The following is a 14,956-nucleotide window of genomic DNA, read 5'->3' as shown; positions in this document are numbered from 1 at the left end:
CTGATCGACTTACCTATATGTAAGTACCTTCTATAATTATATAATATAATTATTCATATCAAATAATCCTAACAATTTATTGCAAGGATTCTCATAAATTGATCTTACAGCAGCCTTAAAACACCAAAAATACATTTGTACATCATTTACAAAATTTTACTTCCCTATTATGGTGTGGGTATTAATACAAACATTAAATTGCTATTCGAAAACATAATTTCGTATACCTATTATTATTTACTAAATACCTACAATGAAACTAAACTAAAAATAAATATATGATTACATACTGAGTGCCTACAATATAATATTATATATGAAAATTGAATCTTTATTACGAATACTTATCGTTTACACAGACCACAAGAAAAAATAATTAAAAATATTAAAAAAATAAAGAACACATCATTGTAAAATTAATAGAGTCATCGATCCGCTCAGAATCTAAAATTATAGACTTGGAGTTTTAGAAATATAGTTGGTATTATAGTATTTGATGAATTTACTGTATACGTTCATGGCTTTATGTTAACTCTAAAATACAGTTATCACATTTTTATTTAATAATTCATAAAATACAATATACTCTTATAAAAATATTCTTGTGCTTCTGATATCTATTCACCAGCTTAATCAATAATTAAATTGATAAACGAAAATAATAAATCCTTAACACGGAACTCTTTGATATAAAAAGTTGCATTATATTATATCCGTGGATTCATCATATTGACGTACGTAGTATAATATCTATCATTTATTTATTAAATCTATGGCAAATCTCAAAGTCTTTGCAGAAGACACAGTCGATTAATAATTCTAAAATTTCAATAAGCAAAAAAGATATGAGCAAACAATTTACGGCGTGTTGTATAGGCAATTTAGGTACATAACTCCGCGCAATACTAGATGAAATGCACCAATGAGGTGCACCATAAAATAATATTGTACTTTACCTCGTAATAATAGTAATAATATTTAATGGAATAAAAGAAAATAAAGGAATATATTTCTCACATTATTGATTAAAACTCATTCAAAAAAGAAAAAACTTAAAAAATTATAAGGTTAAAAAGTATTTTAAAATAAAATTTTTTAATAAAAACGTTATAAAAAATAATCACCCCGTATAATCATGTAGATTATGTAATTAGTGAGTTTGGGGCGACAAACCAATAACTTACTTATGAGTAATCTTATATTACATTTTCAAATCTTAGATTTAAAAAGAAAAATTTTTATGAATTCTCATCAAAATAATTTGCTATTTTTCGTGATTTTTCCGTATTTTGTCAAAATTTGAACTTTAAATGCTTATAATTAAAAACTGTGACTAAGGATTTTTAATTTTTTTCATCTGCCTTTGAAACAATAACCTAGGAGCCTTCTATTAAATTTTCAAGCTTTTTTACTCAACAGATAAAATTTTATTGATATTTATAGAAAAAAAACTAAAAAAATTGAAAACTGACAATGGCCGTAAACAGCTCAAAAAGAGTCAAAATATTTTGTAAATTGTATGGTGTATAGAAAATGCTAATATAAACATTTAGTCAAAATTTCATGTCCCTACAGTCATTTGTTTTAGAGTTACACCAAAAACCAAAATCGATTTTCTCGAAAACAGATTTTGCGTAAAAATTCCCGTTTTTCCTTAATTTTTCTTTTGTTTTTCACGTCGCTTGTGAAAACTACTGGGAAATTTTTACTTTTGACCCCCCAAAGTACCAACTAGATTCACTTTCCTATCAGAAAAGTTACTATTGAAGAAAATCCAAGCACTTTTACTGTCCTAAAAGGTGATGACAGACACAAAAATAAAAAAATAAAAATAAAAAAAAATAAAAAAATAAATAAAAAAATTAAAAAAAAAACACACATCATTGTAGAATCAATACATTCATCGCTTCGCTCAGAATCTAAAACGTTCACTCATAAAATATTCTTTCAAGGATTCTCAATCATCTTTTATAATTGTTGCTCATACTGTTGAAGAAATTGAAGAAACAATTAGTGCATTGAGAGAAAAGGGGGATCCCATACAGCCATTTGTAATGGTAGTGGGTACTATTATTAAGCCTAAAGAAATTTTAGTTTTTTTTGACTATGCTAAATTTAAAGTTTACTCAGTTGTTCGACAGTTGATATTTGTTTCAAAATTATTCACCTATTTCATTTAAAATATCCATTACAATGTAATATGGTTTGGCATTTTTTTGAAAAAATTTTATATAAGTTGGAAACCCCACTTGATACTCTGTTCCCTCAAGTTTCTAAAATTATATCTGAATTAAATTAGAAATTTATTATTTCAAATAATAGTATGTATAATTTTAGTATTACATAGCAAACATTTAAAACATTTATTAAAATTTTTATTTTCCTTTATAACCATTCAAAGTTGGAATTTGTGGTTTTTTTTATGATTACTAATATTAAAATTGTATTATTATATTGATTAAAATATAAAGATGTTACAATATAAGTTAAATAATATATTATTTATTATTGATTTTTCTCTATACCTAACCTAATCTTTTAGTCTGCATGTTAACATCATAAAAAAAATGGAACTATATTATAACATATTTTGCTATGATTGAATTAAGTTTAGTTTTGTTCAAATGTATTTTAATTGATTATTTAAATAATCTTTTATGATATACTTCAAAAAGATACAAGGACAGTTGTAGTTGTAATATAGGTTTTGGGTGGACACCTCCAAGACTAAATAAGAGGTGGATAAGAGGTGACTTACCTTATGTTTTTTTATGAACTTAAAAAAGGAACTATACCAAAAAATAAACGTGTCAATTCAAAACATTTGTTTATTCATTTGATAAAGTAATTTTTAAATTGAATAATAGATGTATATTGATTCAATATATTGGCTTATAAATTAAAAAATTAAATTTGTTTATTTAACAAACTATACTTTTTATGTTAGTAAACCTATAAATCAAATAATTATTTACAATTTAAATTTGACAAATAAATTGTTTATTATGAAAATATGTAAATATTGAGTTAACACCAAATTTATCATTTCAACAGTTTTGTTAGCAATTTGATAATATAGTAATTAGTTATATGATAAATTTATTACATAATTTTATAATTTTATTACTGAGATACAATATTATTGTTACATCTTCATCAACAATTTTTTCGAATTAATTTTGACAAATATATTGTTGGAAGTATACTAACCATTATTTTGTTGAATCACCTACGATTTTTATCAATGTTATAGTGATATCTTTTTGAGTGCGCATTATCAACCCCGCATCTCGCCGGCCGACACGCGACCCCTTTATTCTCGCGGCGAAAATCTCGTTTGAAAATTGACTCCCGGGCAACGGTTCCTGCAATCAGTCGGATCTAAAGGTTCGCACCATCAGAAATGCTCCGAAACGATTGCTCGTAAATCTCGACGAGTCTTTGCATGGCGCCAGCCATAATATATTAATACAATATAAATCGATATTTCACTCAACAATGACGATATTATAATAGTATCGCGCGCGTATACCTTTACCTAATTAAAGTGTTTAGTTGTAAACGTGCGTGCGTCTAACCGTATTATATTATAAGTGCGTATCATATTACTTTATTATTAACCGTTAAGTCGCAGGCGAGTGTAGTACATAATATTCTTTATATTATTTTAAATAAGTCGAGACGATTCCAAAATATATCGCTTTTATCGTGTACCGCTTCAGTTATTCATATGGCAATTGGTTTTCCATGTTTTTTTTCTATCAGTTTCGTCTGGAAAATATTTTCACGATGTGTAATTTATTGAAATTTTCAGTTTCCCGAGTAATTATAATATTTCGGATACAATATAATTCATAACATATATAAAGATTTAATGAGTCATAATAATATATTATGTGTACAATATTATGTACCTATAAGTGATGCGTATACATTTTTGAATCCATTACATCCGTGTTCGACATAATACGCATATAGGTATTGAAGCTTACGACTTAATATTTTGTAGAACAAACACACATGTCGTTTGATTTTCTTTAAGGCGTTTATTTTAAAAAAGAAAACGAGCGGATACGTTTTTAAAAACTTGTAGGTACATTATAATAATATATCGACATGAGCATATATAAAAGTAAGTTTTAGTTATGCACTTGTAATATACTTATTATGCGAATGTACATATACATATAAAAGATGAAAATGATAGTAAATAAATAACAGAAAAAAGTAGAAGCGTTAGAACTTATAGAAATTAAAGTAAAGCAAAAAAAAAAAATTCTGAAAAGTTTAAAAAAAAATTAAAAAAACATTAGTTGTATAAAATGATAAGTATATAACTGAGGGAGGAAAATATTTTAAAGTACATTCTTAGAATTTTTCTCTCGTTTTTATATTATTTACTTTAAAACTATTATTATTATTATTAATTTCATTCCTTTTCCTCCTCCTCTTATCTATATCCGTTGTCGACAGAGTTATTTCAAAGCAACCGAACCATCGAAAAAGTAGACGCAATTTATAGAAGAGTCAAGCAAAGCAGGTAGGATTGACGTTTTGCTTTTTATTTTCATACACTCTACTAAATTCACTAGCAGGGCCAACGTGCATGTAACATTATAACAACACGGCAAAAGCCTAATTCATAATACTACAAATTTTGTTATAGGTATTATCAATCAAAATATAAGCGATTCGATTTTCAACTTAAAGACTTACTATTTAGCAAAGCAAAAACCATTATATAATAATATAAATTAACCATGAAAGTTATCATCCTTGTTACAGGAGAAATGCCAGTGCACTCACTGTCCGGACCATATTATGTTATATAATATACAGGATAGACGTAAGACATTTATTACGTTTCAGAATGTGTAATGAAAAATGTTTTTTTTTTTTAAACAGTATAAAAACATAAGACATTATTATGACCGTCGAAAAATTGTAAAACTACAAGAATTGGTACAGGAAAATCATATTATTTCTATTATTATAGATTTGAAAATGTTTCAAAAATGATAACACTGTCGACGCAGTTCGAAAAAATGTTAACAGGTAGGACGGGTAGGTACGGCTGAGACACGATTGAGCATAAACACCTTTTTTCGACACGATTGAGCCAAATTGTCGGTGTATCAAAGGAAATCGGAAGACAAAAGAAAACCTACACGATTGAGCATAAAAAACTCTGCAACGTTGCCATTTTCAAATTTTAAACTATATTATACAAACATTTTTATTTAAATTATTATAATAATTCAAAATATAACATAGCAAAAAAATAACATGATTTCATAGTCAATAATATAGTCACATATCATAAATCTGTTTGATAATAATAATAATAATAATAATAATAATAATAATAATAATAATAATAATAATAATAATAATAATGATGATAATGATAATGATAATGATAATAATTATAAAAATAATAATAATAGTTATGAAAATAATAAAATCAAAATATGGTACGAATTAAAAATAATACTGCATGGTTTATAAGTTAAGAGTACTATAGAGTATAAGTGATCGAACACTGATATTATTTCTATAATAATTTTGGAATTGTATCTTAATTTATTATCCTATATTTCCCCCAATTTTAAATGTATATGTCAGATATGGTACGGAAAAGAATAAATAAGAATGTCATTACGAGAGAGACGAGGAAAATTAATATTGTTACGAAATCGCGTTTATCACGAATATCCTCTCGAATAGAGTGACGATGGCAAAATTAGTGATTATTACATTAATAATTTAAATATTTTTTTTCTAACGTTGTACACGTCGTATGTATAACTCGCGGCATGATCATTAATGAGAACTCCGTGGTAAACACGTCGAACGAATTAACTGTAATATGTTAATATTCCTATTCAATAAAACCGTATTTATACTCAACAACAACAACTGCCTCGATAATCCGGCACACTCGGTTATTTGAAATTTTTTTTTTAGTCACCGCCGACCTGTTCGATTAGTTTTTTTTAGCAATCGATATCCGTATAGCGTGTGTAATCACGCTTATATATTGTTTGTTGGTTGTTAACCACCGCTGTACTACCTTGAAAGGTACTTTTATATGATATGCAATGCAATTTAAACTTTCAATAACTGAAGTATACTGTTAGGATTTCCACCGATTTTTGTATTTCTAAACGAACAACGATGACAAATATTTATTTTTGAAACTATCATTATAAATATGCATTTTTTATTTTTATATGATTTCTGTTTGAATGTATGATTTTTTTGATAACCCCCATAAGTACTTTGGTGCCATTATATGTGTCAAATTATCAATACCATCTAAATTATTGTATACATTAGGTTATATAATATCATTTACAAATTAATATTTAGATGAAAAAGCTTAAATCCTATTCCTAGTTTTCCTATATTATTCTTATACTACGCTATATTATATAGGTAAAACTATATTATATAGGTCAACACAATATTTATGTACTTGCTTTTGACTGTATATTATTACGAACAAATAATATTAAAATTATTATTATAGCCAGCAAATATTATAATATTCGATTTGACGCGTTTCATTTATAATAATCAACAATTAATTTCATTATTATTTTTGTAATAAATTCATTTGTAATTAATATTATATTTCATAATAACTAGAAATAAATTATCAATTATGGTTTTATGTGTGCACTGTCTCGCTTTACGTGTACGATATACAAGTATAATATACCAATAATAAGTATATAGTACCTACGTTTTACGACGAATGTGAATTATGTTGTTATACTATCAGCACATTAACCGTTCAAATGTTTAAACTATTAGAAACATTATATGTGTGTAATTGTTAAACTTCGTCTATTATTTTTAGCTCGGCCATTTATTTTATGAAAATATCGATAAACTGCAAAAAAAGTTATGCACTTTGACGATAAATTGTTCGTGTTTTCTATTTTTAATTAAATTTTTTTTTTGTCTACTTGCAGTTTTCACTTTGCACCTTAAAAAACCAAAAATGGGCGCTGAAAAAGTAACCATGAACATCGTCGTCATCGGACAAGTCCAATCTACCAAGGCCATCAAATCGGTCGCCAAAGCCACTCCAGCCACCAGCCAATTAATGGTTATTTAACAATTCTGTGATTTTTTTAATTATTTGATAAATAGTGGAATTTTGTTTTTTTCCAATTCGTATTGTGTTTCAATTTTATTTTATTTTTGTGTACATGCGTATACACTGGTATGTTTATTTGAGTTTTGACGAGGTATATAAATTAAATCAGTATAACAATTGATTTTTTTATCGCGTAAATCATTACAATATATACAATTTTTTAATAAGCACTTATATAAGTTTGTTGAATATTTTATTGTTTAACTATTCATAATATTTAATTACGATTGTTTTGATATAAATAAACTATTTATATAATTTTTAATCATAACTTACTAAACACATATCTTAATTCTTTGATAAAAGTCTTAAAAATCTATTTTCTCTACCTGTTAATATAGTACTAATATTGACTAAAAAAATATCAAATATTTTTGCACACAATATTCATAATAAGCTGTAATCGTAGTAAAGTATTTTGGTACCTAAATGTATTTCATTACATTTATAGTATTACTTAATAATTTTTTATTTAATTAAGTATTTGGAAGTATTTAAAATTTAAATACAGCTATCCAAGATCATGATCTTAATCGAAACATTTGCAAATAAAAAAACGATATATAAATGAATTGGAAACTGAAAACCCGTAAACAGCACAAAACAAGTCGAAATATTTTGAAAATTGTTTGATGTAAAGAAATATTCAGTAAGAATTGCATGTATCTACGGTAATTTGTTTTAGGGTTACACTAAAAACCAAAATCGATTTTGTCAAAAACCAATTTTGTGTAAGCATTCCCATTTTTCCATTATTTATTTTTATTTTTCCCTAATTTCTTATACCATAACAGAACGATGAATGTATTGATTTTAAAATGATGTGTGTTTTCATTTTTAATTTTTTTGTCTGTCATCACGGTTTGGGGCAGTAAAACTGATTCGATTTTCTTCAACAGTATCTTGTTCGATCGGAAAGTGCATTCAGGAGGTCAAATTTTAAAATTCCCAATAGTTTACAAAAGCACCAGGAAAAACAACATAAAAATTAAGGAAAAACGGAAATTTTTACGCAAAATAGGTTTTCCACAAAATTGATTTTGGTTTTTGGTGTAACTCTAAAATAAATGAACGTATATACATGACATTTTTACTGGTTGTTCATATTTGCATTTTCTATACACGATAATATTTTTAAATTATTTATACACGATAACATTTTCAAATTATTTTGATCTGTTTTGAACTGTTTAGGAACATTTTCGGTTTCCAATTTTATTAGTCTTTTTTTCTATGAATGTCAATATAACTTTATTTGTTGAGTAAAAATACTTGAAAATTGAATACTTGGCTTCTACTACATTGTTACAATGACATTTGAAAAATATTAAAAATCCTTAGTCACAGTTTTTTTTATAAGTATTTAAAGTTCAATAATTGATAAAATATGGAAAAATCACGAAAATTAGCAAATTGTTTTTAGTTAGAAATTCATAAAAATTTTTCTTTTGGTTGGATAAAAAAGCGTGAAAATTTAATGCAAGGCTGATATATTGTTGCAATAGCAGTTGATAAATATTAAAAATACATAGGCACAATTTTTTTTTATAAGCATTTAAAGTTCAAATGTTGACAACATTTATCAAATTTAAAATTAAAAAATTATTTCGTAGTTAAAAATTTATAAAATGTTCAATTTTTATAGCTAAGGATTGAAAATTTAAAACAAGGCTCCATGTAAACACTTAAAATATTTTGACTTATTTTAAGCTGTTTACAGACATTTTTAGCTTCCAATATTTTTAGTTTATTATTCTATAAATATCAACACAATTTTATTTGTTAAGTAAAATAGCTTGAAAATTGAATACAAGGCTCATAATATACTGTTTCAGAGACAGATGAATAACATTAAAAATCCATAGTCACAATTTTTTTTATAAGGGTTTTTTTTTTTTTTTTTTTTTTTTTTTTTTTTTATTTATCGAAAAGAAAGAAATACATAAATTATTTTTATAGATAACATTTTCGATTATCTATCTCCTTTAAGCAAAGCTTGTGTTGGAGATAGAGAGTTATTAAATTATGTAATATAATTATTAATAAAAGAAATTATACTAAATTAAATTAAGATTTTAAATACATATAAAACTAAATAAACAAATATCAATATACATTTTCTAGAAATTGTACATTATAAAAACAAAACTATAAAATAACATTATATTCAAACATACCCGTCTAAAACAAATATAGATTAAAATTATTTACATAACTTAAAATATAAAAGAACTTGATTTAAGGTAAGTTGCACAATAACCATTCATTAATTAATTTTTTTTTTTTAATTTTGTTTGTATAGTATTGTAATTTCTGTTTTAAATCATAATCCAATGAATTGTATGTAGTAGGCCCAAGGTAGTCAATGAATTTTTGACCACACGTTGTTTTTACATAATTTACTAATGCATCTAATGCCCTGTGTTGTCTTTTATTTTTGTATAACTCTGTATTGAACCATGTTTTTCTGTTAGTATCTAACCAAAATATTACAATTTTTTTGTAAACCGATCTAATAGGCAAAACCTTAAACTCTTTATAATTTTGATTTGTAGAGCCTACCATAGTTTTTTTATCTAAACAGATTCTTATTATTTTGTTTTGTTGAAGTTGTAATGGCTTTAAATAAATTTCGGACAGTCCACCCCATACTAAACATCCATATTGGAACACTGATTGATATAGAGCTAAATATATATTGCGTAATATATTTACAGGCAGGATATTTTTTAGTTTATAAAATTTGTGGAGTGAAGAACGTAGCCTCATTACTATATTATTTATATGTAAATTCCACTTTAAATTACTGTCAAATGTTATACCTAGATATCTGGTAGACTGGACCTTTGAAATTTTTTTACACATATCATCATTGCATTCAGCGATATTTTTACAACAATGTACTGTTAGTTCCTGAAAAGGAATAACCGAATTGTAAATACTGAAAGCCATAAAGTAGGTTTTTTTTATATTCAAAGATAATTTCTTTGAGTTAAAAAGATTTACTACTTTTTTGAGCTCAGACATTGCTTTAAGTTGTACAGAATGCCACGAGCTATCTGTGAAGAGTATACAAGTGTCATCCGCATAAGTTACAACTTTACCATCTATATTTATATTACATATACAGTTAATATATAAAATAAAAAATAAAGGACCAAGAACACTACCTTGTGGGACTCCACATATGATTTTCCTTTTTTGACCCAATGTTTTGTTTATTTTAACTATTTGTTGCCTATCTTTTAGATAATTTCTAAACCAATGTAAACTAGTTGTTTTTATGCCAAAACTAGGTAGAGTCTTTATTAGTTCTTCGTGATTAACCATGTCAAATGCCTTTGCTAGGTCTAAGAAAACAGCTAAAGTTTTTTTACCATGATCAAGGGCATTATATACGTGACTCGTGGCGTTATAAAGTGCATTAACTGTCCCTAAGCCAGGTCTAAAACCATATTGATTTTTAGACAGTAGTTTATATTTTTCTAAGTAATTAATGAGTCGATTTTTGATTATTTTTTCAAGAATTTTTGAAAAGTTATTTAACATTGATATCGGCCTATAATTATTTACGTATTTATGATCACCACCTTTGTATAAAGGAGTTACTACTGCAATTTTGAAATTATCAGGAAAAACACATTTTTCAATACTTAAGTTATATAAATAAGTTAGTGGTCCTATAATAATTGATTCAATGTACTTAATTAGTTTTACCGTTACTGTATCAATTCCAGCAGCTGTTTCATCTTTTAAATTCTTAATTATATTTGAGACTTCTGATTCTGTAATTTTTGTACTAAAAATATCATCAAATGAGTGATCACTTTTATTATCTTTAAGTTCGTTATCTTTAAAATTTGTGTTATTCTCTAATGTATTTTTCCCTATTTCAGTAAAAAAGCTATTAAAAAAATTTGAAACAGCGTGTGGATTATCTACGGCGTTTACGACTTTGTTATCTATTAATATAGATTTTATTTCGTTCAATGAGTTAACTTCAGTGTTTGTAATTTCCTTAATTAATTTCCATGTCAATTTTGGACTTGATGCAACATTTTTAAATTTTGTTTTAAAAAAATTTATTTTAGTGAGTCTTAAAATGTTTGTAAAATTATTTTTATAATTGATATAATACTTTAGTAAGTTTGTATTATTTGGATGTTTTTTAACTTTCATTGCGATTTTCTGTTTATTTCGTGCTGAACACAGTAGCCCTGCAGTCATCCATTGTTTTATTCTTTTGTACTTAGCACTTATATTTTTAACTTCCGTTGCCAGGGATATACTATTGTTTAATTTGGTATAAAAAATATCACAACATTTATTTACATTCTTGCTATTGTATAGATCTATCCATAGTTCAGTTTTCAAATTGTTAACTATTTTATCAAAATTTATTGATTTAATATTATATTGGGATTTAGAGTTATTTTGTTTTACTAATGGAATTGCTAATATCGTAGAGTAATGATCAGTAATAGTTGTTTGAATTACACCAGCTTCAATATTTCCTACTAACTTGTTATTTTTTACGAAAATATGATCTAAACATGAATGCCTAGAGTTTAAAGGAGTCCTTGTGTATACATTAATATAAGATTTGAAACCACACATAGATAACATATCCAAGTAATCATTATCTACTGAATGTGTTCCCACTATATTTATATTCATATCACCCAGAACTACTGTAGACGTACTATTTACATTTTTTTCATTTAATAATATATTTTTAAAAGTGGTCAAAAAGTCATAGCTATCCATAGCCGGTGATCTATAGATACAGAAAAAAATTACAATACTATTTACAATATTTAAAGTTATTTTTACAATGTTTGCCTCTGTTTTATCAAACTCAATACAATCTAAACATAAATTATTTTTATATAAAATTATTACACCATCATTTTGGTTTCTTTTTTTTTTTGAAAAAAACATGTCATAATCTGGTAAAAATATATTACAAGAATTTGTATCATGCCAGGTTTCAGTTAATACTATAATATCTGGTTTAAAAATATTTTTTTCATTTTCAAGTAAAAGTAATAATTCATCTACATTTGCATTTATACTTCTAATATTACAACTCAAAATATTTATAAAAGATTCTTGTACAATATTATATTTAATTTTAAACTCTGAAAATGATTCAAAATAATTTGTTTTGTACTCAAAAAAACTATTTATTGTGCTGATACTGTCCATAATGTAACAAAAATTATTTTTTTATTTTATATTTTTAACTCTAGATTATTTTAAACAATTAACTTTTAATTTTATCTAGGATACTTTCATCATCTATATAGATTGTATTGGAGTTTTCTGATTTTTTTATAAATAGTTTATTGTTTTTAAACCATACAAACTTGTAACTGTGTTCTTTGGCTAACATTCGAGTTTTATAAAAAAGATTTCTGTTCGATTGAGTTAGATAATTATTGATATAAATACCATTATTATCCCATTTGTCATTTACATTTTTCGCAGACAGTCTTTTCTTTTTTACTAAATCGATTAAAGTTGCTTTATCTTCTTTTGTCTTCATTTCCGCCACTATTTTCCCAGACTTATTGTTCACAGTTTTGGATCTTACACGATATGCATTTACTGTAGTTAATTGAACGCCCAGTGCTGATGTAATAGATTCTACTATTTTTCCACAGTTTTCATGTTCTTGAATGGGTACACCAATTATTTCAACGTGTTTCCCAAGTTGTTCTTGTTCTAATATGTTGATTCGTTTATTCATTATATGTAATTCGTTTCCTAATTTCAGATTTTGTTCTTTTATTTTTTTGTTTTCCTCTTTTAAATCTTTAACCGCTGTTACCAAATCTTGTATTTGGTTACTGAAATCATCAAATTTGTCACTCATGAATTTAACTGAGTCAGTTAAATCCTGAAGTAATTTATTCGAGCCAGTAAAACAATCATTCTTTATAGGCGAAGTAGTAGCAATAGATAATTCATTTCCTGCAATGATATTTTTACATTTTAGACATGACCAATTTTCTATAGCTTTTTGGCTCATTTTTCTAAAATTTGCTTCCCTTTGACCAGCACATCCAAAATGTAAAAACACTTTACATTTTGTACACTTAATATCGTCATTTTCAAATATTTCTTCATTGCAAATTCCACATAACAACATTTTATTTTTATATTATAGACGTAATTGCCAAATACACGGGAAAAATGGATATAAAACGGTAACTACGATAAGAGACCGACGTAAAACGCAAACGACCATACAGGTCAACGTACAGCAGATAAGTTCGAATTTTGATAAAATGCGTAAAATTGACTAAAATGTGCCGATTATTTTGAGTCATAATTCATAAAAATTTTTCTTTTTAAATCTATGATTTTAAAAAGTAATACAAGATTTCTCCTATGTTTGCCTACCTTTATCAAAGAAAAAATGTCTACAAGCAAGTCAAATTAAATTGTTATGATCGTTTGAAGTTCATATTACTACAACATTGGATATTCACTCGATTTGTGGTGTAGTGCAGATTATTTTAATTTAGCAGTAGTTGATTGCTATGAAGCAACTGAATGTGTACACGACTTTGTTGGTACAATTAGTGTGCAATAATGTGATTTTTAGTTCTATGCGATTGTATTTTAGTAATCTCAAGTGTGATATCACAATAATACTTCCATGATATGTTTAAGTAGTCCAAAGCCTCCCCCCCTGGGTGTGCCACTGGTATAATACGAGTATATATAATCACTATATGTCTATATACTTATGTCAATGGCGTAATTTGGGGGGGGGGGGGCAAGGTGGGCATTTGCCCCAGTCTGATTTTAAAAGCGGCCCGACGGGCCGGTGCCCAGTTGTTGCCGTTTTACCATTATTATATTTTATTAGCGCAAAAGCATGCCTATTTTAAATTTGTTTTCAGAAAATATCATAGTATGCACTAAGAAATTATTGTCACAATGATACATTTTTACTAATTGATGGTTGGAATATTTTTATATTTAGACGTATGCGTGGGCGTACACATTGTATATGTATTTATGTATGTTTGTTTGTGTGAGTGTGTTTTGTGAAGGAAAATGAACATATTAATATTGTTGTATTATGCACAATAATAATAATTAGTATCATAATCTCGTATAGTTTAATTTCTAAAATCTAAAATTAATACAAATTCTAAAAACAACAACCGATTGGCACTCATTGATAACGGACTTCAGTTAACTTGCGACGTGTATGATTCAACTATTCTGCGTTAGTTGAGTACCTTATTCTAACTTAAATTTTTATTTATTTTGTTCGTGAACGTGTTTACATTAATCCTTTAATTTGGGAAAACTATGACTTAAAAAAAAATAAATGGGCGGTGAAGCTAAAAATTTAAAATTACCGCAAACTCCTCAAGAATTGAAAATAATTTCTGGTATGTTTAATTAACAGACAAAACTTGAGCCGTTAAGCAAGCGATAAAAAGAATATATATTATAACTTAAGATAATATTAATTTGTTAATATATCGTATACCTATATAAGAGTAATAGAGTATAGGCTATAAGTGATGAATCAGGTAAATTTGATTTATAGATAATGCATTTGATATATTTTCAAAAATAAAAAAAAAAGATATCCTAATAAACTACTAAAATTTTTGTTTATCAATATAAATATTGCCAATAGTTAATTGTAGCCTTTTACTGATATAGGTATACAATTGTTTTTATAAAATATCAACTACCTTATATTTAAAAATGATGTACCTAGCTAATAAAAAGGGTACCATAAAAAATGTAAGTAGA

The sequence above is a fragment of the Metopolophium dirhodum genome, chromosome 6 (genome assembly GCF_019925205.1).
Source record: "Metopolophium dirhodum isolate CAU chromosome 6, ASM1992520v1, whole genome shotgun sequence".
NCBI lineage: Eukaryota > Metazoa > Arthropoda > Insecta > Hemiptera > Aphididae > Metopolophium > Metopolophium dirhodum.
Note: the sequence above shows the minus strand (reverse complement) of the source record.